At 46.9% G+C, this 27,724-nt stretch overlaps 1 protein-coding gene and 1 non-coding gene across 2 annotated transcripts in view; both read right to left on the bottom strand.

Moving 5' to 3' along the window:
• The window catches only part of LOC135391631 (2',3'-cyclic-nucleotide 3'-phosphodiesterase-like), a 210,817-nt gene that overhangs the window by 126,158 nt on the left and 56,935 nt on the right, over nt 1–27,724 (bottom strand). The gene's annotated exons all lie outside the window — the stretch shown is intronic.
• Trnat-ggu (transfer RNA threonine (anticodon GGU)) lies at nt 5,641–5,713 on the bottom strand. The gene has a single exon. It is a non-coding gene; the product is annotated as a tRNA-Thr (tRNA).

The raw sequence follows: 27,724 nt of genomic DNA, 5'->3' as shown, positions 1-27,724 counted from the left end.
TTTCCTTGCGACGACGAGAAACGCAGGAGAATAAACCACACATGGCGTTTTCCACGTATCGGTCAGAATGATGACGCGAGCGCGGTGCGCGCTGCCTTTATACAGATAAACGCGCGCACAAAGAAAGGAGAGTGAAACCAAAACTCAGAAGCCACCCATCGCCGCTAGGAGCGCGCGCGCGCAGCAGAGAGCTGAAACCGAAAACACCCGCGGGCGGGCGGCGGCGCAGAGGGCGCTAGGAGCGCGCGCGCATGCGTAGCTGCCGCGTCGCGTCGCCTCAGTCAGTTTCTGCCTGGCTGTCGCGGAGAGCAGATGTGTGCTCGGGTGCTCTGCAGTCGCCGCGCTCGCTCAGTTTCTGGTTGGCTGTCGCGGAGAGCAGACGTGTGCTCGCTCAGTTTCTGCCTGGCTGATGAGCAGTCGCCGCGGGGGAAAAGGTGAGTGATTTGCCGCGCTCCTTTTCTCGCATGATTGCCGTGTTTAGTGGTGACCAACGAGTGATTTGTCGATGTTTGACCGCGCACGTGTTAAGCCTTTTCGCGCATGTTTAGACTTGTTCAGCAGTGACCAAGCCTGTTGTTTAGCGGTTCCCGCCTTGTGTTAGGTGTATAGTGTTGAGGCGCTGTGGTTAGGCCTAAGCGATTGCCTTTTCCCCGATGTGTACTGTTTTCTGTTTAGCAGTAGCGGTTAGACCTTTTCTCTCGCATGCCTAGACTTGTTCAGCAGTGTTGCCATTTTTTATCCGCCGCTTGTATCTTGTTCTGTCTTTCTCACGTAGAGCTATGATGGTGGCGCCATCTGGTGTGATGCCTTGCAACTAAGTGGCCACCTGTCGTCGATCTCTTTACCCGACTTCTCAACTACCCGACGTCAACAAGCGCTGGTCACCCCGGAGCCGTTTCTTCGCCACGGCATCGTTGATTTTCGAATAAATTGTTTCTCTCCACTCTATTTCTATCTTTTTATTTTATTTTCTACCTATTTTTTTATTTTTTATCAACTCAAGTAGCCGACAACTCACACAGTGGTCTGGACACATCTTAGATGCTCCCCAATTAGTGTAATGACTCCCTGAATGATCCTAATTACTGTGGGGGGTCCCAAATTGCTCTAATTGCTAATTAATGGCGTCCAGATGACTGTGTGACTTACCGGCTTCTTGAGCTGATCCCATACTACTTACTGGTGCATATTCTACATGAACTGAACCACTCTCCAATGTGTGAAAACGTAAAAGGCTCTTTTGACCTAACCTTGGTCAGTCTCGACGGGTGCATATTCTACATGAACTGACCCACTCCCCAACGTGTGAAATACGTAAAAGGCTCTCCCGACCTACCCTTCGTCTGTCTCAACGGGTGCACATTCTACATGAACTGACCCACTCCCCAACGTGTGAAATACGTAAAAGGCTCTCCCGACCTACCCTTCGTCTGTCTCAACGGGTGCACATTCTACATGAACTGACCCACTCCCCAACGTGTGAAATACGTAAAAGGCTCTCCCGACCTACCCTTCGTCTGTCTCAACGGGTGCACATTCTACATGAACTGACCCACTCCCCAACGTGTGAAATAGTAAAAGGCTCCTTTGACCTAACCTTCGTCTGTCTCAACGGGTGCACATTCTACATGAACTGACCCACTCCCCAACTTGTGAAATACGTAAAAGGATCTCCCGACCTACCCTTCGTCTGTCTCAACGGGTGCACATTCTACATGAACTGACCCACTCCCCAACGTGTGAAATAGTAAAAGGCTCTCCCGACCTACCCTTCGTCTGTCTCAACGGGTGCACATTCTACATGAACTGACCCACTCCCCAACGTGTGAAATAGTAAAAGGCTCTTTTGACCTAACCTTCGTCCGTCTCAACGGGTGCACATTCTACATGAACTGACCCACTCCCCAGCGTGTGAAATACGTAAAAGGCTCTCCCGACCTACCCTTCGTCTGTCTCAACGGGTGCACATTCCACATGAACTGACCCACTCCCCCACGTGTGAAATACGTAAAAGGATCTCCCGACCTACCCTTCGTCTGTCTCAACGGGTGCACATTCTACATGAACTGACCCACTCCCCAACGTGTGAAATAGTAAAAGGCTCTTTTGACCTAACCTTCGTCTGTCTCAACTGGTGCACATTCTACATGAACTGACCCACTCCCCAACGTGTAAAATAGTAAAAGGCTCTTTTGACCTAACCTTCGTCTGTCTCGACGGGTGCACATTCTACATGAACTGACCCGCTCCCCAACGTGTGAAATACGTAAAAGGCTTTCCTGACCTTACCTTGGTCAGTCTCTCAACTTTTGTCCGCGCCTCAGCAACGGAGCCCCACGCTGAGTTTTCGTCACTCGCATGCTCTTCGTGCCCTTAGCAAAGACGTGAAATTTGTACTTTTAGCGGTCTTCGGAATCGGGGTTCGCGGAAGTGCGGGTTGGGCACTGGACTAATCCCTTTGGTAAAACACGGTGAAACGCATTCCCTTTGGAACGGTGTCAACCTTGCAACCAGTGTTCCGGTGACGAACCGCCCCCCTTGACAAGTGTTCCGGTGATGAACCGCCCCCCTTGACAAGTGTTCCGGTGACAAAAGGACCTCGTACCAGAGGGCCGGTGTGACCAATTGTGACGGCACTTCCGGTGACGAGTGGAACTGTGACCAGTGGACCGGTTCCCGGAAACTCCAGGGAACCGGTATCGCAAAATTGGGCGTATCTCAAAATAAAGTGATCGACGTCCCCGCTGAAAAATAAACTACTGTAAATAAATGTTATCTGGCTATTTGTGCGCGGAAACTGCCAAAGCCCACTTAGACTAACCTGAACATGAAAATGCAAACAGCGAACTTGTACTAACCTAATAATCAACTAACTAACGTGCTGTTCCCTCGCGTCCATCTCGCTAAGCCTAAGCCTACAACAACGTGGATTTCATTCGCTAAAATGACTTGGACAGACATCGAAATTTGTTCGTGTGGTAAATAGTGATGTCGGACTTTTAACCACGGCACATCATCGTACGAAGCAATCGAGCATTGTCGTTGGTTTTCCTTGTTTCGTGGACGTGAATTTGTGTTCCGGCAAAGACAGTTGCTCATTGCGTGGGCGGAAATAATTGTGCAGCGGTCGCTTGATCGACTTTTCTTATTGGTTCTCGTGGAGCGTTGATGAAAAAAAATGAAGAAAATAATAAAGCTAAAAATAAAAATAAATCGATCAATAAAAGAAAGAAAGAGAAGAACAAAGAAAGCTGCAGTTCTAAATGCCGTTATCCTAAGAAACATTTATATGTGTGTAATCCGCTTGCTCACTGTTTCAACATTGCGTTGAAACAGCGTTGAAACAACAGCTACGTTGCTAGACCCTACACAACATAGTGACAAAGGCACTTGTTCAGTTCTTGCGAGTCTGTGGCCTTCTGGGTGAACTGTGATCAATTTCGTGTCTATTTTCCTTTTGTGTTTGTTACGTTTTTGTTTTCTTATTTTGATTTGTTTCTTCGTTTCTTTTTTTAATTTTTGCTTAGCCGGGAATAGCAAGCCACCATAGCGCAGGCTAACCTTTGAGAGGGGAGCCGGAAAAAACGTCCCCGGAAAGAATGTCTCCGGAAAGATTGTCCCTTGTGGAAAGGCTACCGGGAGTTCCCGAAAGAAACAAAATAAGGGTGTTGAGGTTAGGATCGCACGGTATTTAGACGGCAGTTTGTTGCAGCACGTTTACTGGGCATCCTGTCATTGTTAATGCTTATTCTGTGCTGTGAAATAAGGTTCAACGTACTTCCAATAGCTGGAGGTCCCCGGATGTGTCCCTTGTGGAGAGGTTACCCGGATTCCTCCCCCCCCCAAAAAAAAAACAAAAACAAAATCGGGGTGTTGAACAATTGCAGAAAGTTGGGCTCGTTATTGGGATAGCATACTGCAATATTTGGGGACGCGAAAGACGAGGGCATAAGGTACAGACAGAACAGGCGTCAGAACAGAACGTGGCGTTGAGGATACGATCGCATGGTATTTAGGGCGCAGTTTGTTGCCGTACATTTATTGATCGTCCTGTCATTACTGATGCTTATTCTGTGCTGACAAGTAAGGGCCAACGTGTTTCAAGGAGTAAGTTGAAGGTAAGCCTGTTCACAATTACCGTGTAAGGATTTATTTGCTGTCGCATTTACATGATGATACTCACACAAGTCTGCTTTAATTGATCGAGAGGCAATAGGAATACCGCCGAAAAAGCGTGTAAAGTTGACGACAGTGGATCTGCGAATGCGGCATCTGAATCTTTGTATGCAGTACACACCGGGAGATTAGAGCCTGGAGCAATTTCTTCGCGGCATTGGACGTGCGATACGGTTTTAACGTCAGCCGAACACATGTGGATCAGGAAGCACAGCTTGGGACAAAAGTTTACGGAACACGGTAGTAGCGTATTTCATCATCTGAGCGGCCCCCTGCTAGCTAACAGGAAGAGATCGAGTAAGGAACGGGTGGCTGGCCATTCTGTCCATCTCTCAGTATGTGAGTCCATTTCTGTTTGTTGTTAGGGTGTCGCACCAATGCAGAAATGCGACACCCCCGTGTTCCGTAAACTTTTGTCCCAAGCTGTACGTGAATAAATATAGAATAGCAGAAAAAAATAAAAATAAAGAAATATAATGGGCGGCATCTCCTTCTACTCGCCTCACCGTTTTTTCGAGCCTATTGAGAATAATAGCCTTTATTCACTCTTGTAACTTACACTATTCCACCCGAAGTTGTAGGTATGTAGTTGAATTTACTTCTTTAGTGTGATCAAATCAAAGTCGGTGCATTGTTTTGCGCTATAATCCTACCTGAGGGGCTGGGAACGTTGACATTTTTTTCGGGAACATTTTTTGCGGAGACATTTTTTCTACTCCCAAAAATGTCCCTTTTCCCTTGGAGAGAAGGGAGTCACTGAAAAGGTTAGCCAGCTGTAGGACTCGAACCCACATTTTCTGGGTTATCAATCCAGGGCTTTGTGTGTTTGTCCCTTATTCAGATGCTAACATTTCCGCCCTTTTTCTTTGTTAGCGGACTGAGTTCGCGCAGAATCGAAAGACATAATCGACAGTGCATAAAAGGCATAATCGAAATTTTGTACCGTATTGTGCATAGTAACACATTCCCAAGTTGGAAGATCAATTTCTAATCCAGAAGTGTGGATCGTAAAAGAACGTGAGATCGTCAGTGGGGGTGCAGACGGTCGCTCATTGGACAATTCAATGCTAAGATGCAACAAACAGTAAAATGATCTACAGTAATAAAATAATAATGAACAGCAAGCTTAGGCGTATCAGGCACTGGAAAATGCTTATTATGATTTCTCACGAGTGATACCTCACATTACTGCGCTTCATACAACGGGGATACTGAGCCTAGATTCCGAACATCTTGCATAATGCACGCGTTTGATATTCGTGCCTATCGCTAGGTTTCGTGCGGCGTTTACTTCAGGGGCCTTTTCCCCGGTGACCTTTTCTTCCCAGAGTAACTGGGTGTGGTTTCTTACTTGTTGAACATGAGAGAACAGATGTTCTGAGGCTGAAACAACATAGAAGCGACAATCACATACAAAGCCTAAAGTTGCCTAAAAAATTAACGATGAAAGTCACTGAAAAGGTTAGCCAGCTGTGGGACTCGAACCCACATCTTCTGGATTACCGGTCCAGGGCTCTACCAATTGAGCTAAGCTAACACGCCTTCTCAGCGACTTCCAGGATGCGTCATCTGAAGGGACTCATCTGAATGGACAACTTGAGGCTTTGTACAAGAGATAAACTGATGTTCTGAGGCTGGAACAACATAGAAGGGACAGATACAAACAAAGCTTCAAATTGCCTAAGAAATCAACGTCACTGAAAAGGTTAGCCAGCTGTAGGGATCGAACCCACATCTTCTGGATTGCCGGTCCAGGGCTCTACCAATTGAGCTAAGCTAACACGCCTCTCCAGTGACTTTCGGGGTGCGTCATCTGAAGGGACGACAAACCAGCCACTCACTCTCACTCACCCTCCTTTCACTCTTACATTTTTGCTCACTCATACACACATTCATACGACGGAAATCGACGCAAGCGGCACCTGTTGAACAAGAGATAAACTGATGTTCTGAGGCTGGAACAACATAGAAGGGACAGATACAAACAAAGCCTCAAATTGCCTAAGAAATCAACGATGACAGATGAAAGTCACTGAAAAGGTTAGCCAGCTGTAGGGATCGAACCCACATCTTCTGGATTGCCGGTCCAGGGCTCTACCAATTGAGCTAAGCTAACACGCCTCTCCAGTGACTTTCGGGGTGCGTCATCTGAAGGGACGACAAACCAGCCACTCACTCTCCCTCCTTTCACTCTTACATTTTTGCTCACTCATACTACTCATACACACATTCATACGACGGAAATCGACGCAAGCGGCACCTGTTGAACAAGAGATAAACTGATGTTCTGAGGCTGGAACAACATAGAAGGGACAGATACAAACAAAGCCTCAAATCGCCTAAGAAATCAACGATGACAGATGAAAGTCACTGAAAAGGTTAGCCAGCTGTAGGGATCGAACCCACATCATCTGGATTGCCGGTCCAGGGCTCTGCCAATTGAGCTAAGCTAACACGCCTCTCCAGTGACTTTCGGGGTGCGTCATCTGAAGGGACGACAAACCAGCCACTCACTCTCACTCACCCTCCTTTCACTCTTACATTTTTGCTCACTCATACACACATTCATACGACGGAAATCGACGCAAGCGGCACCTGTTGAACAAGAGATAAACTGATGTTCTGAGGCTGGAACAACATAGAAGGGACAGATACAAACAAAGCCTCAAATTGCCTAAGAAATCAACGATGACAGATGAAAGTCACTGAAAAGGTTAGCCAGCTGTAGGGATCGAACCCACATCTTCTGGATTGCCGGTCCAGGGCTCTACCAAATGAGCTAAGCTAACACTTTTTTTTTTTTCTTTTCCACCTTTTATTAACAAAACACACAAGTGCACACAACAACGTCAACAACAACAACAACAACAACACGTCACACGGTCGCAACGCCGTGGGCTATTACAAAACGTCTAAAGAGGAAACTGAAGACCTTTTGAATTTGTGCATACGATTTTACAAGTACGTAAGGGCATCAGACAATGTTTCTAACCAATCTGGCAGCTCTAAACATCGCATAAGGCACAGCTTAAGTTGGGATATTTCTATCTTAAAGTATTTCATAGGAGGCATTAACGGTTCTTCGTTCCTGTCAGCCATACGAAGTTTCCACAGACAGTACAAGGCTATAAGCATGACAATATCGTACCTGACTGTTTCCCTCGGGTGTAATGGGAGAAACCGTATGGTGTGTGGGTTAAGCCGAAGTCGAGTTTTGAAAACTTTATACTGGAGATCGTCCCAGAAGAACTGGGCTTCTGTGCAGTCTAAGAAAAGGTGATCATGCGTTTCAGGAACTTTGCAGAACCTGCAGTCTGCCGACCAGGGCACGTATATGCCCTTCTGCGCGAGCCATGCCTTGACAGGTAGTGTTGACGTATGAAGTTTGTAAAAGAATGTCTTCATGTTTGGTTTGATTGGCATCCTTTGGACTCGAACCAAAACATCCCTGCCTGGCCAAGTGGGTGGAATATCTCGATAGACAGGCACAGGGAACAATGTATCGATCAAGTGGGCCGCCAGCGTTTTCTTGTTGACAGACAAGAGGTATTCAAGGGTAAACCTGGCTTTCAAAAACTGCATGCACTCAACGACCTCCTTGAAAAAGCCTGTTAACCGCATCGTTCCCTCTGTGAACGTGACGTGTAACTCCGGGATGTAATTATATGTAAGGATGCGTTTTACTCCCTCGAGAACTGGATGCAGCTCCTCACGAATGAACCAGAGTCTCATGACCAGTTGTTTGACAAAGAGGTGCTGTAGGCCGAGGCCTCCATCACGAAGTTTTCGAAAAAGATAGTCGCGACGCATCCTCTCAAATGTAGAGCACCAGATTGTGGTGGCAAAAATCCTGTGACAGGCGTGCACTACTTTGCGCGGGCATTGCAAGACTTGCAAAAGGTAAACCAGTTTAGCAGCTAGAAACACGTTGCATACTGTCGCTCGCTGAAAAATTGAAAGGTCTTTCTTCCTCCAGATGAAAGCGTGTTTCCTTATGTTGTCGAGCCTCTGGGACCACATTCTACTCGGGTTCCTGGTTTCTTGCAACGGGACACCAAGATAACGAGGGTTTTGTTCCTGCCACGGAATTCCGCAAAAAGCTCCAGGTGTTGCCGCCCAGTGGCCGCACCAAACGCCTAAGGACTTCTCTTTGTTTACACGCGCTCCAGACGCTTGGCCAAACAAATCAACTTGTTCCATGACATTCACTACGCTAGGTTTGTCCTTGACAAGGAATGCAAGATCATCAGCATATGCGGCCACCTTGATCACAGTACCGGCCAGTTCGAACCCGTGGATATCATTCAGACGGATGACTCGCCGACACAGCGGCTCCAGGTACAAGTCAAAGAGCAGTGGTGACAGGGGACAGCCCTGTCGAACCGAGGATCGCAGCATTATCGGTGCGGCAAGAGTGTTGTTAATGATGAGGCTCGTGGCAACTTGCTCGTAACAAAGCTTGATGCGGCCGACAAAGCGAGCTCCCACGTTGACGTATTCCAGCAACGCAAACAAATATGTGTGACATACGCGGTCAAAAGCCTTAGAAAGGTCCAGCTGCAACATGGCCACATGGTCCCCCTCGTACCGACACCAATCCAGAATGGTACGCACCACATGGATATTCGTCAGTATAGTCCTACCCCTTATTCCGCACGTTTGGTGATCACCTATCAATTGAGGTAACACAAGTTGTAGTCGAGCAGCCATAACTTTGGCGTATATTTTGTAATCGACATTGCATAGGGTAATTGGCCTGTAATCAGTAACCTTTGCCGTCGAACCTTCTGCAACTTTTTTAGGAACCAGCACGGTGTGCGATCGCCGGAAACTGCCGGAAAAAATCCCGTTTTCTTCAGCCTCGGCGTATACATCCAGCAAAATAGGCACGAGATAAGCGGAAAACTTCTTGTAGAACTCGGCACATAAACCGTCCGGTCCAGGGGAACGATTTAAGTTCAGTGATGCAATTGCGTCGCTGATTTCTTGTTCAGTGAGCGGCGACGCTAACACTTCTTTATCCGGTTCCCCGAGCTTAGGCATTTCAGAGAGGAAAGCCTGGATACAACCCTGGTTGGCAGTGATAGCTGCCGTCCCAAACAAACTTGTGTAATATTGCACAAAATGGGTCTTTATGTCCTCGAGGTCAGTCACCACTTTCCCCTCACTTTCCAAGCACGTGATGAGCCGACCACCCGTGTGCTTACGCTCCTCTGCGATGCTGCTTTTCGTGGGAACTTCACCAGCAAGGAATCGTTTGGATCTGGACCTAACTCTTGCGCCTTCGTACCTGTTATGGTCGAGGAGTTCTAGACGAAGCTTAATGTCGCTTATCTCCTCTAAATACGATCCAGGGTTTCCTGCTTCCAACTGCAGTAGAGCTTGGTACGCCTCTTTCAACTTGTTCTCTTCATACATGCGTTGATAGGACAATACGTTACTTCGCTCAATTGCAAATGATCTGACCTCCTGCTTAAAGTACTCCCATTGCGCCGCCCCACATCTCGTGTCAGAGCTGATGTTGGCCAGCCTATCCACAACATATTCCACAAACGGCACGTCATCAAGGAGCATTGCATTCATTTTCCACAACTTCCAAGACCTTGAATCGCCCACGCCGCGAGCTCGATTTCCGACGGTGACGATCACGAGGCAGTGATCAGTAAAGTACACCGGATGAACTTCATACCGAGACACATCTTTGCGCTGATTTTGGCCTCGGGAAAAATATATCCGATCCAACCTTGCATGTGAGCTGCCCTGAAAGTGTGTCTACTTGATGGTACTACTTCTTTTCTCTCGGGGGGGGGGGGGGGGGGTTGCAACCTCCCCCTTGTTATTTAAACAACCAACAACAACAACAACACTGAAATTTCAGTACGCAAAGGAAGCTAAGACAGAAAATCACAATGAGATTAAACAAGAAATGTAGCTGGGGCTGCGTTGCTGCGATGTACGTTGAGGAACAGCTCTTGGGCTGTTGCTCAACGTACATCCATGTGCACTTCAGCGTGCGTCATGGAGTTCACGGAAATGTGGTTGCTTTAACCTGAAGAGAGACAGAGAGAGAGAGAGAAAAAAAACGATATCGTGCGATTCGGGGGCATCGGGGGCATCAGAGGCATCGTACTTCCCTCTTACGTATCTCTCTCTGGTCAAGCGATAACTGTACGAGGGCATTGTTTGTTTTCTCATCGATATTGTACTGGACACGGTTTCATCACAGCACGTGGTATAGACTCGTAAAGCTTCTTCATCGTATACAGCAGGGTGCAACAAAAGCTTCTCGATATCACCTTTATGTGAGGAGATCTTTAAGGCGGTGCATCATAGCCGGCACTTCGTCGTCTACAGTCAAGGGATGGCGCAGCGAGCGAAATGGTTTGCGCAGTCACCGCTTCACAACATTATGGCGCTTGCTTGGATATGCAGTACCGCTGATGTAACGTCCTCTTTCTGTGTTATTTTCGTTTTCTCTTGGCGCGCGACGGGTCAAGAGAAATCTTGTGCAAACATATGACTGCTCGTGCTCACCCAAGTCCAATACTGTAAACACGCATATCGCGCTCGGCCAGACGGAACAATTAGTGGCGCGGCTTTTGAATGCGCACAGGCTGTCCAGCTGTCTCCTGAACTTCTTCGTCGATCTGCTGCTGTTCCGTGCTCTGTTGTTGTCGGGCGAAGGGTTAGTCACCAGTCGTTTCGTGTGATTTCTGCAATGCTTGCGCATATAATAAACGAAATCTCTCGTAGCACAAAAAAACCTAGATTGGACACGACGCGGTTGAAACAAGTTGGTGTCGGCATGTTATAGCCTACCGACATTACGCGGAAATTGCGAAACGAAACCGCAACCTGTTTTCTTTATTTCCTCTCACCCTGGGCTTACAAATTTCAGACCACGTTGTGGTGGTGCAAAAAGCTTCATTTACTTCCACAGTCAACGGAAATGAAATAAGACTGCAAAGAGGCTTGCTTAGAGATTCCCACATCCTTGGACATCAGTGGAGGAGGAGGCGGAGGAGAAAGGCAAAAGAGAAAACGAAAAGGGAAGTAAAGCAGGGTAGAGGACAAAAATATGTGTGCGTGGTCCATGCAGCTGCTTAGAACGTAAAGTGCGAATGGAGGTTTCCAGTTTGGTCGGGTATATAATTCGGGTCTGTTATGCTCATCTTGGTCGTCACTAACCACGGCCCCACTCTTCGCCCAAGTACAGATCAGCATTGTCCGCTGTACTTTATTGTACACTAAACGGTATGGACGTGTCTGAAATCTGCTCCAACCAGCTCCATCCACCGCCCGAAATTCCAAATGCTTAGAGTCTAGGGGACCGCACTTGATCCGCGCTCCTAACCACGTCATGGGACGAGGGGATTCCCAGTGCGGTTCAAATAACTATTGTAAAGTTGTCCCCCCTTCCCGTTGACATCCTACTGGATGAGTGCTAAAAGCGCTGTCATGTTTCCGGCATCCAGTGTAAAAGAAAAGATTTCACTGTATAACCTATCCAGCGCCACTATTTTTTTTTTACAAGCATGATCCTTCCACATTTCTGTGGCTGCGACTGGGAATTCCAAGATAAATAAGTTTCATCTACTATCCCCCGAGAAAATGAGCATCGTTGAACAAACAAACAAAATTTGGAGCTGGGCTACGCTGCCCGTGCTCGTGCTCCCGCGTCATGGTCAACGTCGGCCTCGTCGTCTTCCGGCCACGTGCAGCGGTATTGCATTTCCTGCGGTCAAATTGTTGTTGCTTGTGACGACACACTCGATGGGAGATGGCAGCACTGCGCTGCCCATTCTGAAGCGGCGTACTCCACGGATGACCATACCTGACAAAAACTCGTGTGCCGAGCCAACGGCTTAACATAGATGAAATCTTTTTGTTGGTATTGGTTCTTGATATGTTTTACTAGTGCGTGATCGAGCCCGATTTTCGATTTTGGGCGGCTCTATTTTGTAAGAGAGCGGAATCTCGAATATATCTTTTCCCAAACCTTTCGACGACGATATAAAAATTTCTGAGTCTAAAACGCAAAATCTGCTTCGATCACGCACTAGATCTAAGCATCGTCTTTCATTTAAAAGCAGTTGCACGGAGATCAACCAAGTTTTCGCGGCGCTACGGGAGTTGAAAAATGTATGGGGATTCCCATAGAGCGTCGGTGGTGATGCACCGCCTTAAGGCGGTGCATCACCACCGACGCTCTATGGGAATTGTTGGGAATGGGAAAATTGTTGGAACTGTGCGCTGCACTGCGGTGACCGTATATACCGAACAAATGGAGTTGTACTTGACTTTTACGGATTCAACTCTGCTGCTGGAAAGTTGGTCCTCCGCTTGATGTACTGCTTGGGACAAAAGTTTACGCAACACCATGGTGTCGTACTTCTCAATTCGAGCGACAGCTGTGCAGCAAACAGGAGCGGACACACACACTGACATAGATAGGATATAGCCGGTCACTCGTTTCTTATTCGATCTCTTCCTGATAGTTAACCGCTGATAGTAGGCCGCTTCGGCGAAGAAATACGTCAGCGCCGTGTTCCGTAAACGGTTACCAAAAGCTGCACCAATTGCTCATGTACTATGTCTGAAATGCTTTCTTCTTTCTTTTCTTTTGCGTGCAGAGTAGCAGGGTGTCCGGCTTGACAAAGTGAGACGTGATGATGGACATTGGATGAGGAAGGACACATAAACAATTGTTTGATTTTTTTGTGTGCTAATTCTGTGTTAGCGCCGCGAAGCAACTGTGGCTATGAGCGGCGTACAGACATGGCAGATGGAGAGAGGACAGCAGGAAGTAGCGGGGGGTTTGTTATTCGTCCTGGGTCAGCTTCAGAGGGAACTGTGCCGACATTCGTATGGAAAGTCTGTCGGAAAACCCAGGGAGAACCTGAGACATTACAGCCGGCAACGGGATTCGAACCCGCGGAAATCCCGGCCACAATGTCACGGTAGTTGGCACATAAATAAATATTGATTAATACACGTTACCAACCAAAGAGAGGGAAAATGACCCGAAACGCGCGTATAGCCAAGTAGCGCAAACAAAAAGTCATCCATACGCAAATATGGCTGCGTAAATCAGTTGTTTCAAGGACGAATCATAAAGGACAAAGGTGGCGAGGCCGGCTCTGTAGTTTGGGGACTTTGGAAACAGATGGTTCGTGACTGGGATGTAACCATTACCGTTTGAATATCGAGCATTATTTGTGCATTACCATTATTGGCGGGATTTGGAGCACGCGCAGTTGATGCGTAAGTGTGCAGAGGAACCACCCACGTTGGGGCTCCCAAGTGGAGCTCCCTGAACCAACTTCGCTGAAAAGTTTGGAACCTCGAAGGAACCTGACGATATTCACCCATAAATCTACGTTTAAAAGCATCGCCACAAGAAAAACAACAAACTACACGCGCTCTCCGATTTCAATGCGCGCATCCCGCTGCGGTAGGTAGATGATGCCTACTTTACGGGGCGAAAGGAATCAACTTAGTGCTCTAATATCGGCCTCTGTGATAGTTTACCATCGCTCATATCCCGATATTCCTTGCCTGCGCGCCACTGACCTCAGACCTCATCCCAAGCAACGTGCATCGAAGCAAGAGTCTCGTGACAGCAAGGGATATGTTTTCTTTTTGCGTGCGCAACAAATTCTGCGAACTTATCTGTCTTGTAGTGTGTTTGAGATGCCGTACAGAGCACTCAACTCACGCGTTTCTTGCAAAATGCGTGGTGTATTTGCGTTAACTCACTTGGTTGAGGGCCTCAACCAAAGCTTCAGTGTATCTCGTGAAGCCTCCTTTACAGGTCGGAAATTTGGAACCAAAATGGAACCTCGAAGAACCCAATATTCGTCAATGAAACTTGCACTAAATGTTTCACTATGACACGGGCAACGTCCCACTAGAGAACGAATGCAAAGCGGCAAAAACGGAGCGTGCTGCACGCGATTTTCTATTCCTAATACATGACTTCTATGGTAGCAGTATCAGGTGAAGCCTGCTTTACGTTTTGTCCCGAATTGCTGGGTCTGACACACCACACCAGATGCAATTCATGCATTGCGATATGCTTGGGAGGAGAGCAAACAGAGTGCGCTGACGGTATTTTGGGATACTGTTTCTTCGATATTTTGAAGAATTGTCACCAGTAATTCTTGTAATTCTTAAAGTAATATTTATTAGTAATTAGTAGCCGGTCATAAGTTCATCGTGTAATACTCAGGTATCACGTGACGGGAGTACTCCGATCATGACTTTTTTAGCTGTTGCGGGGCGCTACATACCGTCCGATTAAGATTTTCTAATTTACGCTGTGTAATAATTAACGCGCTTTGAGTGCTTAGGTTCCGCGTGCAGCATCACACAGCCAAACACTACCAGGTCGCACACAGAAACGGGGGGGTCATATTTTTTTTATTATTTATTTTCCTTTCGGTTGGAAGGGGAAGCAAAAAGCCGAGGAGGCTTGACGTTGATATTTCGCTTTACAGTTCCTTTAAATGTATCTTGCTGGCACTGTGCGCGTGAAAAAATAGATTTTTGGCATAGAAAGTAGCAGAACTACACCGCTTCACCAGCGTGGACGCTATTTGCAAGTGTTCATCCATTTCACCTTCCTTTCGCTCAAAGGAGAACCTAGCAGCTGAAAACGTCAATACAGACAACAGCAGTAAGCTATTAGTAACGCGTTTCACGATGAAAGCAATTTTATGGGATACATAAAATGGAAGCTTTGAACCGGTTGCGAACCGGTTCGACTTTTGGCACGACCGAACCGGAAGTGGACCGGAACGAAATCCCAGCAACGCGGACCCGAACCGAAACCGTATTTTTTTGCGGTTCGACACCTTGGTACGGATAGGGTGTTCATGTTTCGCATTCAAGTATGTCTCTTGCAAACAAAAACAGAATGTGTCGTACATGTCAAAAAGATCGTTAATATAATCATAATCTATCTTGGGAATGAATCCCTGACAATTTCAGTGGACACGCACACACACACACATACATTGGATGGTGATGGGATGGGCGTTTCGCGTTGGGAGAGGATGAAGGCATGATGATGGGGGGTTTCAAAGAGCCGTCGCCAGACCGGTGGAGCACAAGTACTCCCCCAGAAGACGAAGGCCCTGCGTCTGGTGGGCAGCGTTCGACCACGGACCGAGGATCTTCGCTAGGTTGAACGGCCGCTTGTCAATGCGTTGCATAGAGACTTCCATTAGGGCACGCTGCCCCACTCCACAAGTGGGGCAGAGGGAAGACGAGGTGGACCCGAGACGGTGTTGAAAGGCAGGTGCAAAGGCAACGTTGAGCCTCATGCGGTGGAAGAGAGCAGTAAAGCGGCGCGGTAGTCGCGGAGGAAGGACGAGAGAAAGTGTGGGGTCTACATCAGAGAAGAGAGTGAGCTATGTCGTGTTTCCACTGAGCCTGCATCTTGGGACCGGTGAGTGTCGAGAGGAGGTGTCTTCGGTCGCCCGACGACATCATTATCAGGGAAAAAGCTGCGTGCTGATGGGCGCTCAATGCGGCTCTGTCTGCTTCTTCGTTGCCGCTGATACCGACATGTTCGGGGATCCAATGCAATGCTACAGTGTGCCCTGCAATGGTCGCCTTCTTATAAGCTTTCAGGATGTCAAAGACAACAGGACCGAGGGGTCCACGTATCCCCAAGTTGGCCACACACTGGAGCGCGGGTCTTGAGACTGTAAAGACGACCCAGGACTGAGCTGGACTGGCTGATATTTTTTGCATAGCAAATAGAATGGCGTAAAGCTCGGCACACGTAGACGATGTTCTGTGAGAAAGACGGTGACCACAGGAGACTGACTGAGATGGAATGACAAATGCCGATGACGATCCACCCCGAGTAGATGACCCGTCAGTGAAAGCCGACGTTGACGCCGTGTAGTTGTTCATCATGCCCAGGGTAAGCTGCTTGGCGACACACGGGGCTGTATCCCTTTTCCTTCCATGTGGGCCAGGAACAGTCAGGCGGGTGACTGGGCTTGACAGACATCAATGAGGGGCACTGGGAGCCACAGTCTTCACTACGAAACGCGGGACGCTAGGCTTCAGCTGAGTCATCACCGGGCGGACCTTGCAGTGCTTGCGCCTCAAGATCTTCGATACGAGCGGATGCCGTCGATGATGGGATAAAAGGCGGAGGAAAAGTTGGAAGGTCTCACCGTAGTGAAGAACATCCAGCGGGGTGTCCCTCGCTTCAGTAATAACTGCTCGGGTCTCTACTGCTCGGGGGACGCCAAGGCACACACGAAGGCTTCGCGCCAGGAGGCACTACAACCTATGATCTGAAGATGTCGGCAGACCATTAAGCACCGGCAAACTACACGCGAGGGACCCTCGAACCAAAGCCCTGTGGACGGCCAACAGAGAGCCCGTGTCACTGCCCCATCTCATGCCTGTCAAGCGACGGATCACTGCAATCCACAGGTGGATCTTGATCTCCAAGCTTGCAATATACTTCCGCCAAGACAGCCGGCATCAACAGTGAGACCGAGGAACCTATGGTGAGACACGTGCTTCAATGGTATGCCAGCAACGGAAAGCTGGAAGGCCCTCATGTTCAGGCCCTCAAGGGCAGGACGGGATTTGCCGCTGGGCCACATACAAATGTCATCAGCATAGATGGAGATAGCCACTTTCCTGCCGACGCAACCTCGGAGGCCAGCCATAACAATGTCAAGTAAGATGGGGCTCAGAACACTCCCTGCGTTACATGTGTGTTACAAAGCAAACATAACAGAAAGTAGTGGCCCAGGAAGTGCGGTGTCCTAGCGCATGAAGATGACTTATCCTGTCCTTTTTGGTGCAGTTATTTTCTGCCTCGGAGTTTCCCTCCTGCGCTTCTGCAAGCTCTTTGTCAGAGATGTCAGGAAGTGGTCCGCTGGCAGACAAGCCAGCTTTCTGCTTGCTTTGTGTTTGTTAGCTCATACTGGCAAAATAGAGATCGGAGCTCGAGTCCTCATCATTTCCATGGGGGAATGTGAGGCAGTAGCAAGCAGCACTATAGCCGCCCTGCTCTTTGGGGGTGCAGTAACAGTGTCGGTTTGCTCTTCATGTGAGTTTGGTGCTGGTTCTGTGATATCAGTTTGCGTTTAAACTATTGACATTGTCGGCTTTTCTTTTATTACAGCTGCGAATGACTTTTCGAAGATGAATGGAGATGCTTTCTTTCTCGCATCTGGGTAAGTTAAGTTTTGTGTCACCTTGATATGTAGTCTGTTTGTTTTTTCTTTCAAGCTTCCATTTTAGACATGATCGAGAGCAGGGTTGCGGAATGGGATCACCCATGCCATTACAATTCCATTCCGATGAATTGAGATCTGTGATAATTCCATTCCTTTCAATTCCTCGGAATGAAAATGTATGGCCAATTCTCACTCCTGGAACGGCTTGGCGACCCCATTCCATTCCTTTAATGCCATCAATAAAAGAAAAGGGACCGGTAACCGTGCTGGGTAGCCCAGCAGTGCTACAGAGGAGATTGACATTACCCATCACGAAAAAGCACAAAGACGAGGTTATTTCGCCCTTGACCGTGTAGCACCCAGGCCAGTCCATTCCAATTCCATTCCGCCTGCGAAAAAAAAAAAGCCTTATTTCATTCCATTCCTAGGACAGTTTCTGCCATTCCATTCCAATTCCGTTCCGGGCTCTGATAAATCTGGAATGATTCCGGAATCAGTCCAACCACGGAGTGGCAACTCCGCAACCTGATCGAGAGTATATGCTGGATGATCCCCTTCTGTTTTCTCTTTTTTTTTTTTCTTCAGCATTAAACATACCTCTTCCTTGAACAGTTACAAAACGACGAGAATCCCCGACGAGAAGTTAGCGTCAGATGGTTTTGGTGCGTGCTTCGAATGCTTTGACGAGCCTTTGAATTTTCTTAGAGATTCGATCAGGTTCGCACGCTTCAATCTCATTTCAGAGCTAGAGGATGAAAGGCGCGCGGAGCTACACGATTTAGTGTGTTTCATGTTCAGTATAGAGGGTAGAAGCTGCGTGTCTTTCGAAACGATCGACTGCCTTTATATCTTTATATCTCACGAATTGTGACAGTGCAGTGAGCGGTCAAACACAATCAATACTCTCGGGACGCGGGGGGCAGAAACGAAGTGTTATTCTTTCTGCGTGGTTATTTTGTTGTTGGAAATGGTATCTCAATTGAGTGAAGCAACCGAAGTGTGGAAAACTCTGTCCTATCCTATCCGACATTGACCGCGCTTCTTGACCACGAGCACGAGAATGAGAGACTGCTTCGACTGATACGAACAGTGTTTGGATAATGTGTCGTTGAGCGTTTGGTGTGTATTTGCCCATGCTCTTATGTGTACGGAATGCATGATGTTGTTGTATTCTTCTGTTCATCATCATCATCGTCAAGATATGAACATTGCTTCCTGTTTGGTAATAAGAATCGTGTTTATTCACATGACGTCATCCGTAGGAGACTGCCACTGTCGCTAGCAAGCAGATGGGCTGCCATCGGCCGCCATATCGTACACAGTAAATTATTTTACACCTTTATGTGCTCAAAAAAGGTGTATTCTTATAAAAACACCCTTTTCTATTCCGTAGAGGGTGCAAGAAGAGCATTACTAAAGGTGTAATATCGACATACACCACGTTTTATCCAATGTCGATCATTAAGGGTGTAAAGTGGGGTGTTGAAACAGGTATTTGCCGTCTAGTACACCTTTTTTACACCCAATTTGGATTGGGAATGTGGTGTTAAAAACGGTGTTTTATTTCGTGAGAGAAAAATTATGCTGGTTTCACAGCTCCGCCCAGCAAGTAATCACATTATAGACGATAACCTGAGTTAAAAACACAGTATTTGACAGGGACGGATGTTAGAAATTTCGCTTATATCTTTGACTCGTTGCAAGCGTGTGCGTTAATTGCAAAAACGCATTCCCGTCACCGTTACGAACGTTTTCCGCCCCACCACATGTAACGAACGTGCCCCAACAAATTGTATTTCAGTATATCATCCATCTGACACGCCAATATAGGCTACTGAGGGTGCGCGAGGTCCCTTCCTCACTCGGCACTCACGTTGGTCCCATAGTGTTACCAAGTTAGCGAGGCATGCCTGCGACGCATCGCGCTCCGGTTTAGGTCCTACGATCGAACCACCGCTGGAAGTCTGCCGTGTTCACGGTGCTGCTTGCCATAGAAGAAAGAACGTCGAATTGTATGTGTCGGCCACTGGTCTCGGCATGCTGCCGCGGAAGCTTCTATTACACTATTTGCGAGGGAATATTTGCTAGCAAATAATTCCATCATAAAAGGTGTTTTCAATAGAATATTCCCCTTTTAAGGGTGTACTTGTTTTTAAACGCCCATTATAACAGTGTTTTTTTAGAAATACACTTAAATAAAGGGTGTATTAGAAAACACCCATCATTTGAGTGTAAAGGCAACACCAAAAATGTGTGCGCCATGGGACAAGCCATTTACACCAAAAAAGTGTAAAAAAGTTTACTGTGTAGCAGTGATGGCCGCTAACTACTTCTACAGTAGTTTAACTATAACTACTAACTACTTCGTGATGGAGTAGTTTAACTAGTAGTTCAACTACTTTTCAGGGGAGTAGTTAAAACTACTTCTTTAACTACTTAACGTTGTCCATCAACACCAATCCCTTGTAGTGTTCTTGGACTCCTAAATATAAATCACAAGCAATGATAAACTTTGGCTCAAGCCACTGCTACGACCGTGAAATACAAAGCTTGCGGCGGGATTCTTTCTGTGCTTCCGCGATAAACTGAGTTGCATAATTATTTCACAGCAAATGAGGCTTCACTGGACAACGGTGTTGCGGATTTAAATCCGGGGATTTGATTTAAATCCATCAAAGGGCTCGTGGATTTGATTTGGGATTTGGTTTACGGGGAAAATATGACGACGATTTGGATTTGGATTGAATCACATTTTTGACACATGATTTGGATTTGGATTGAATCACAATTTTGGCAGATGATTTGGATTTGGATTGAATTACGTTTTTTTTCTCTCGACGGAATTGGATGTGTATTTGGTCAAGCTTCTGAAGGGAAATGGTTGGATTTTGACTGCTACGAAATTTGACGTTGACGGGCGGGCAGATTCTTTGTCAGTCGTATCTGAGGCCGTCTCTGTAATTACGTTTTTACAAGAGATTTGACTGAATTGCATTTCACATATGTTTACACATGATGCAATGCAACTCTTAATGAGGAGAAGGTCTAAAAAGTGTTTGGATTTGAGATGGCTTGCCTTGCATCCCGCCATCTCGGTTCCCAATGTCCCTCTAAAAGTTGTGTTTCGTTTGAAAAGAAATGCCACGATTTTTTGATTGCGTGAAGCAGTCTACGGATACTGTTTGTAGACTGCTTCAAGTTTAAGAGGTGGTTTGTCTGTCAGACAGACCACCTCTAAGGCATATAGCCATCTTCCCTTCCGAGCACTAAAGGTACGTCATGCAATACTCTCACATATAATCACATGGGCAGTTCGATGTCTAATTCACAACGGTATCACAGCTTTCTATAATTTCTCAGAAATGGAACGCATTGGAGAAAGCGCACCACTGGTCCACTGAGCTCAAACAATGTACGTTCGAGAAAAGGACTACCATACACGTATTTTGCCTGTTTTATTGGCTCTGAACTGCGACTGATGTTGAGTTCTGGTGTCCCAGAGATTGCTAAAATAAGTCCCGAAATGTCCACATGAGAACCAGTCGTATGAGGTCATTGTATCCAGGAACAGGAATGTGAATGTTGGTTGCCCTTTTTCATAGAGGCTTGCTTATGGTCAACTCGGTGCCACCGCAGAACTCTTACCGCAAAAACGAACGACGAAATCCTCTATTTAAGCGAGTGTACAGTAAAGGATGATGTTGTTTCCCCTCTCTGCTATTGGATGTCCGCAGTGGCCCGCTACCCGCTGCTTTCGGAAGTAGCGAAACATGTATTTGCAGTACCTGCAAGTTCTGGAGCAGTCGTACGAGTGCTCTCTGCAGCCAGCCTGATCAAGACCGCGAAAAGAAACAGGCTGCACCAAGCTACATTGGAGCAGCTGGCCTTTCTAAACAAGAACTTGAGAGAATAAGACTGCTTACGCGTGTTGGGCGGATGCACTACTGAGTTTGTTATAACACAACTGCGGTGTGCAGCACGCAGCCGTCACATTTAACACAACATAATTCCCGGCAGTTGGCTTTATCTTATGTGCCGAGTAAGCGTATTTGAAAAATATGTTACTCCGATATCCACGTGAAAATAAATAAAATGTCAGTGTCAACCTTCGCATCGCTATGTTGGCTGTTCATACTCTTCGCTGCAGATGAGATTTATATATGTTTATACCATGTCACGGGTATTATCCAGCGAATGCATTCAGTAACTGTACCTTGTAGACATGGTCAGCTGCATGCTACAGTTATTTCGGGAACTTTAGCCCCCGAATTCGTTGACGGATTTGATGAATCCTGATTTAAAACCGGATTTGATTTAGCACACCAAAAACAAATCCGAATTTAAAATGATATTTGTCGCCTCAAGTTTAAATCCAGACTTGATTTGGATTTGATTTGCGCTGTTCCGAAAAACATGGATTTGATTTAAATCCGATTTGACTCGTTAAATCCGCAACACTGCTGGACAAGCATTAAAAGTGAAGATTTAATACACATGCACGACACCGTTCTCATCAAACAAGTAGCTCAAGGTAAAAGTCGGAAGCACAATCGTGCCGTAAAGCTTGCGGCCAAATCGGAAGTAGTTCGCGCCTTCAGTAACCTAACTACTGTAGTTAACTACTTAAAACAGTAGTTTAACTAGTAGTTGCCACTGCATTTCTGCAAGTAGTTGATAACTACTTTTTAACTACAGTCTGGTAGTTTAACTAGTAGTTTAACTACATGTAGTTAACTACTGGCCATCACTGCTGTGTAGGTCCCATCCAAGTCATTACCCATATCGCAGTCACCGTATATTTGGCGTTTCAAAATTATTGTGCTCTGTGATTTGTACCATATCCATGTAATTTCTATGTTTTCAACGTTAATAGTCATCCAAAAAGCGTATGGCAACGTACGAATGCGGGAACATAACTTCGAGGGACCTACAGTATGGCGGCGAGGTGACGTCAGTGAATAAACCCTATATTCGGGCGTTTGTTGATGTGGTTTATCAAAACTTGACAACATTGTTAATTGCATAAATGAACGTTCCGCATGGACACCACGATATCCGCGCATGCGCCAACGCGTCGCAGCTATCGAATTTTTACGTAAACTTTTTGAAAAAGCTCGATTTTCTCCGAACCCTCCAAACTCGGGCCGCGCCTGGTTCGCGACATCACTAAAATTACAGTCCACCACCATCGGTTCTTGGAGTACATTCCTAACACAGTATAGCCTCAGGTGTAGACGCCGCCGTTTGGGCACTATGCTATGGCAAGGTGAAAATCACTGCGGAGGCGCCGTCCAAGCTAAAAAACGCCTGAAGAACCAGAATCCAAATAGACCTCTACCCGAGAAACGTCATCATGATGTCGATATAGACAGACTGAAACCGAAACAAAAGGGGAGGGCTGGGTTCCACGAATGGGCACTTGTTCGCTGCCTCCTACTGAAAGAAAAGTAGGACCGAAGGTCGCGTTCCTTTCAGGGACCATCGTAATGCCCTCAAGACCGTGGCTATCAGGCGTGACCTTGTTTGCCGCTAAGCGTCAAGCGTAGTTCAACTCTAAAAAATTGGTGGCGCTGTCTAAGAGTATGACGTCATTTGTTTAGAAACAAGGAGAGGTCTATTGCTAACCAAATATATTGTTGTCGCGCTGTATCAAATCCAGAGATTTGCGCAGGATTTTTATTTCGGGCGGTGTGTGTGTGTGTGTATGGGGGGTGCTGCCGTAGGATATGTGTGACACGCGGATCAGATGGCTTTTATGGTGTTCTTTTCCGTTTTTGGTAGGTATAGTTTGCAAGTGGGGGCTCGTCATCCATCGTCATTCATGTAGTTGTAGTTGTTGTTGTTGTTGTTGTTGGGGGGGGGGGGGACCAGCGGCATGGCCGAGTGGGCTAAGGCGTCCTCTCGTTGGTGGTAACCAATGTCGTGCTGTAGACTGGGAGGTGGTGGGTTCGAATCCTACCGCCGGCTGTGCTGTCTGAGGTTTTCCCTGGGTTTTCCGAAGACTTCCCAGACGGATGTCGGCAGAGTTCCCCCTGAAGTCGGCCCAGGACGCACACTAATCCCGCTGTCCCCCACTCCTTCCTGCTGTCCTCTCTCCGTCTGTCCACATCTGTACGCCGCTCATAGCCACAGTTGCTTCGCGGCGCTAACACGCAATCAAAAAAAAAAAATGTTGGGGGGGTTGTAACGCTTTTTTTGCGGGTTCGTGTGAGGTGCTGGGAGTATACATGATTGAATCGCCGTGCTGACGCCGTGAACAGTATACGAAGCACGGGCTTTGCACAGAGGAGGCACAGTAAGCCGGTTTCGCCGCCGCGAAAATAGTGTCGCCGCTGGCATTTCCCGCCAAATTCCGGCTATTTACTTTCCATTGGCTCCGGTCTCCCACGTGACCCTTCTCGATCATGATTGGCTGAGGCTCATTTAACCGGTGGATTCGCCCGCGTTCGTTTCTCCGAGGCGCCGACCCGTCTGACCGTTGTGTAGCTCGCGTCTGCGTATGTGAGCAGGCGGTGATTTCGTTTCGTGGATTTCGAAGATCTTCGAGCCATGGATGAACGCCTGAATGAAAGGTAAGCAGACAAACGTATGATGCATGTCAGTGATCAGACGTGTAATACTGTCGCCTAACTGTGTGCACCTTGCCCCGTATTACATCACTTTCTGCCGGTTATCAGTCATGATCTGGTTGATGATTCTGCGTGGCGTTGCTTCTTGCGTTTTGTTCCGCTGTTTGAATGTGTCTGATGTTTAATACACTGGTGTGCATGAAAAGGAAAACAGCGTGCATCGCGTACGCAGGGCTCCTCCAATTTTGGCATTAGTCGACATTAGACGCGTAACGCTGTCATGTCTTACAGAGCGTATTCAGCCAATTAACGTTGCCTGTGCTCCGGTTTACCATGTTATTAACAGGTTCCCTTGTTTTTTGTTTTTTCATTCAGACACCGACAGCTGTTCGTGGCCCTGCGATCCGCGAGCATGTGGCCCCTGTCACCAGAAACTTCGACAGTTGTGCTGGGATGAAGCGGATGGCTTCTGCGACTCATCACGTGCTATAGATATGTATAATAATATCTACTTTCTCCAAACCGAATAGGTTCCCTTAAGGATTGTATAATATGATAGTCACGTTTTCTGTTGCTCGGCGCTATTTATTCTCTGTTTATTCTGCAGTATTCTGTAATAATCGTGTAGATTTACTTGCATTCAAATGTTGCTTCTTGTGTATATGTTTACCGTGTCAATAAATTTGTACATGTGAATTCCTTCGTCTTCTGGATTTTCATTTTCTGCTTCCCGATAATATTAGCAGATGACCTGGCGAAGCGCTCGGAACAGGGGGGAAGATGAGTGAGAGGGTGTGGAGAGGGCACGCAGCGCACATGCGCTGTTCGATCAGCCAGCGCGCACTCTTTGGCGCCGTTTTCCGGCTATTTTGTCGTCATTCGTTACGGATGATCACGTGGTCAAGGGGGGCGGTGGTTTTCGTGGCGAAACTGTGGAAGCTACAGCTGCACTCCACTGCTTTGCATCTGTCTCTAGTAAGATGATGACGCGGTACCTGTATGCCAGGGTTCGAAGCCGCCTTTGCCAAAAAAAGAAGTGTTCGACGATTTCAGAATAAGTTCTTAGAGAAGTTCAGTTTCGACGTAGAAAAAAGTAAGCGATCACCCCGTTACTAATACTCTCGTGACAGAAGTAACTTTTTTTGTGTCACAAATTACTCGACTGAAAATGTAATCAGGTAAGAGCTATAAAAGTAACGGGTTACTTTCATCGTTACTTTCGATTTGTGCAAAAAAAATTAGTGAGAGTGCGCCTATACACTGACGCCCCACAGTGAGCGCGAGTGCTGGCAAACACCGAAGAAACATCTCCCGAAGGAGCGCACAGGCATCATCGCTCCTTTACATGACATTCTCGGGTAAACATAAACAAGCCCCCGCCACAACTTCCAGCGCCACGAAGGCTCCCGGTCCTTCCGCGACTAAGAACGTTCTGAAACTACGGGCGACGAAAGTACTTTCGCGATTGGCTGGATTGTTTTGAGAAAGCTTTATTCATTTATGATAGTAAATCACAGCGGGAATTGTTCTGCACATAAAAGGTAAAGTCCGTAAAAATTGTCTCTGTCTCCTGCGTAAAATGCTGGCTCGTGTGGTCCTCCAGCATAGTTGATAAGCTGTTTCCTTGGTTGGTTCAACGCCACGAGGGCCTGGAAGTGTGCCTAATGGGAGAAATAATGATCATTGTCTGCAATGAGAATTAATAAGTGACAAACAATACAACAACCATATCTGAATGATCATGATTGGGGAGTTCCACCTGACAAACAATAAACGAACAATGAACTGACCATAAACTGTTTTTCAAATAAAGGCTACACGATGCACTCGCGGGTTATGTAGTGCCCTCTTTTGGGCAGTTCGGGAAATTAGCGTCTGCTTTGTGCGAAGCGAACTCTGGCTATGAGCGGTGTACAGAAGTGGACACGTGAGAGAGAGGACAATTGAAGTAGTGGGAGAACAGGTGGGCGATTCCACGCGAAATGATCCAGCGGACCTGCTCGTCCCTCACAAAACTATCGCGAATTTTTACGAAAATTTTTTTAGCTGTCTCTAATAGTGCAAAACGACACACTACGAAACATTTCTTCCCAAATCTCAATGTGGCGGGTGCTACACACGAGCAAAGTTCGCAGCGCTGGCGAAAACCGTGCCTGGCGTGAATGGCAGATACGGCTCATAGAAAGCAACTAGAACTGCGCGGTTTTCTTTTGCGTATAGAGGAAACCATGCTTTACACAGCGTTCAAATCCCGGTTGTCGTGCAGTAATCGGTGCTGGTATACAAAGGCCGGAAGTTTCGCAATTTTCCTCCTACGTCGCGATTTTTTTGTGGAAAATCAAACCATTAAATTTTAATGAATATTTTTCCCTGAGAAGGCCTCGTGGAATACTTCAACAGGAAAAATCGCAAGACACGTAATTCTTGTAGTCATTGCAGGAAAAAAAGAGGAAGTATGCGATTTTTCCAAAATTCGCTACAATCGAGCGTAAAACACGCAATGAAGACGTCGGAAGAGACGCCTGAAACCAACGCAGTTTTATAGAACGAGCCTTCCTCTACAACATATTAAAAAATCTCGAGGGTGCTTTTTCGTATACGGGAGAAAATAATTTTTTTGTAGTAGAGGGTATTACGGCCACACAGACTCACGTTGCATCATCCGGTAGGGTGCTATATTTGTTTCTTGGGCTCCCGTTTTAATTCTGCGTATTTCCGATTTTTTTTCTGGTTGGTTTTCAATATGACAGCCGCCGGACTAAAGGAACATGGCTCCAGTTGAGCTCTCTGGAGTTCCAATTCCCCAGTATGAATATTATAGGCGCGTGGATGCAGGTTCAGTTGAGGAAACTTTCCTTTAACTGGGGGGGGGGGGGGGGGGGGTCACGTTTAAATGCTGAACAATTCAACAAAAATATTAACCACGAATAGTCTAACAAATTAACGCTAATGGAAAAGACGAACGTGCAAAAAAGTCATTTACATGGCAGTACTGGAAACGACGGAATCTCGTGGTGGTGGTTCATCGTCCATGCTGTCCTAGGTTACAGTGAGGCTCACAGCTATATAAAGCCTTGCACCACTTGCGTATGGAAGCGTATATCCGCGGATATCCGCAAGAAACTTCTGGGTTCGGATGAAATATGGACGCTTGTTGTGATCTGCGGATCGGACGTGGATGGCGCCGGATCAGGAGTGGGTCAGACTCGGATAAACCGCGAGATTGCGCCATCAGTTTGCTTCACACTAGGTACAGAAGATAGAGTACAAGGTGTACGAAAGCCACTCGCGCATCTGAGAGAGATCTCTGGCTCTGGCGTCTCGAGTCGAGGTGTGCGTTTGGCGCCGATCTTGCGTTTCACTTGCAATAAACTCTACTTATCCCGTTTGGTGCAAAATGTGTTGCTGTGCTTGGTGACGTATAATCTTTCATGGAAGCTAAATCTGTACTTGCTGTCGTGTATCCTTTGGTAGCATCATGGACGCTCAGGACTCGCTACAAAAGCTATGCCGCTCCGGGGTTTTCACTGTCGGAACGAGAGAGAGGAAGTCGCCCGTGTGGATGAAGTTTGGTGACAGCTTTTTTTGTTGGCCCCTTTTTTCTTTTTGTTTTTTTTCTGTTTTGTGCTGATGGGAAATAACGTTTATTTCCTGGAAAATTGGCCTGATATATCGAGCATAGAAACTGAACTATTGCTGCGTGCCGTGGGAGACGCGGATTTTTCGGATAGAATGCGGATGTGAAAAACCTCACCCGCGCAG

The sequence above is a fragment of the Ornithodoros turicata genome, chromosome 4 (assembly GCF_037126465.1).
Source record: "Ornithodoros turicata isolate Travis chromosome 4, ASM3712646v1, whole genome shotgun sequence".
NCBI classification, from domain to species: Eukaryota; Metazoa; Arthropoda; class Arachnida; order Ixodida; family Argasidae; genus Ornithodoros; species Ornithodoros turicata.
This window is presented reverse-complemented; position numbering and strand designations above follow the sequence as displayed.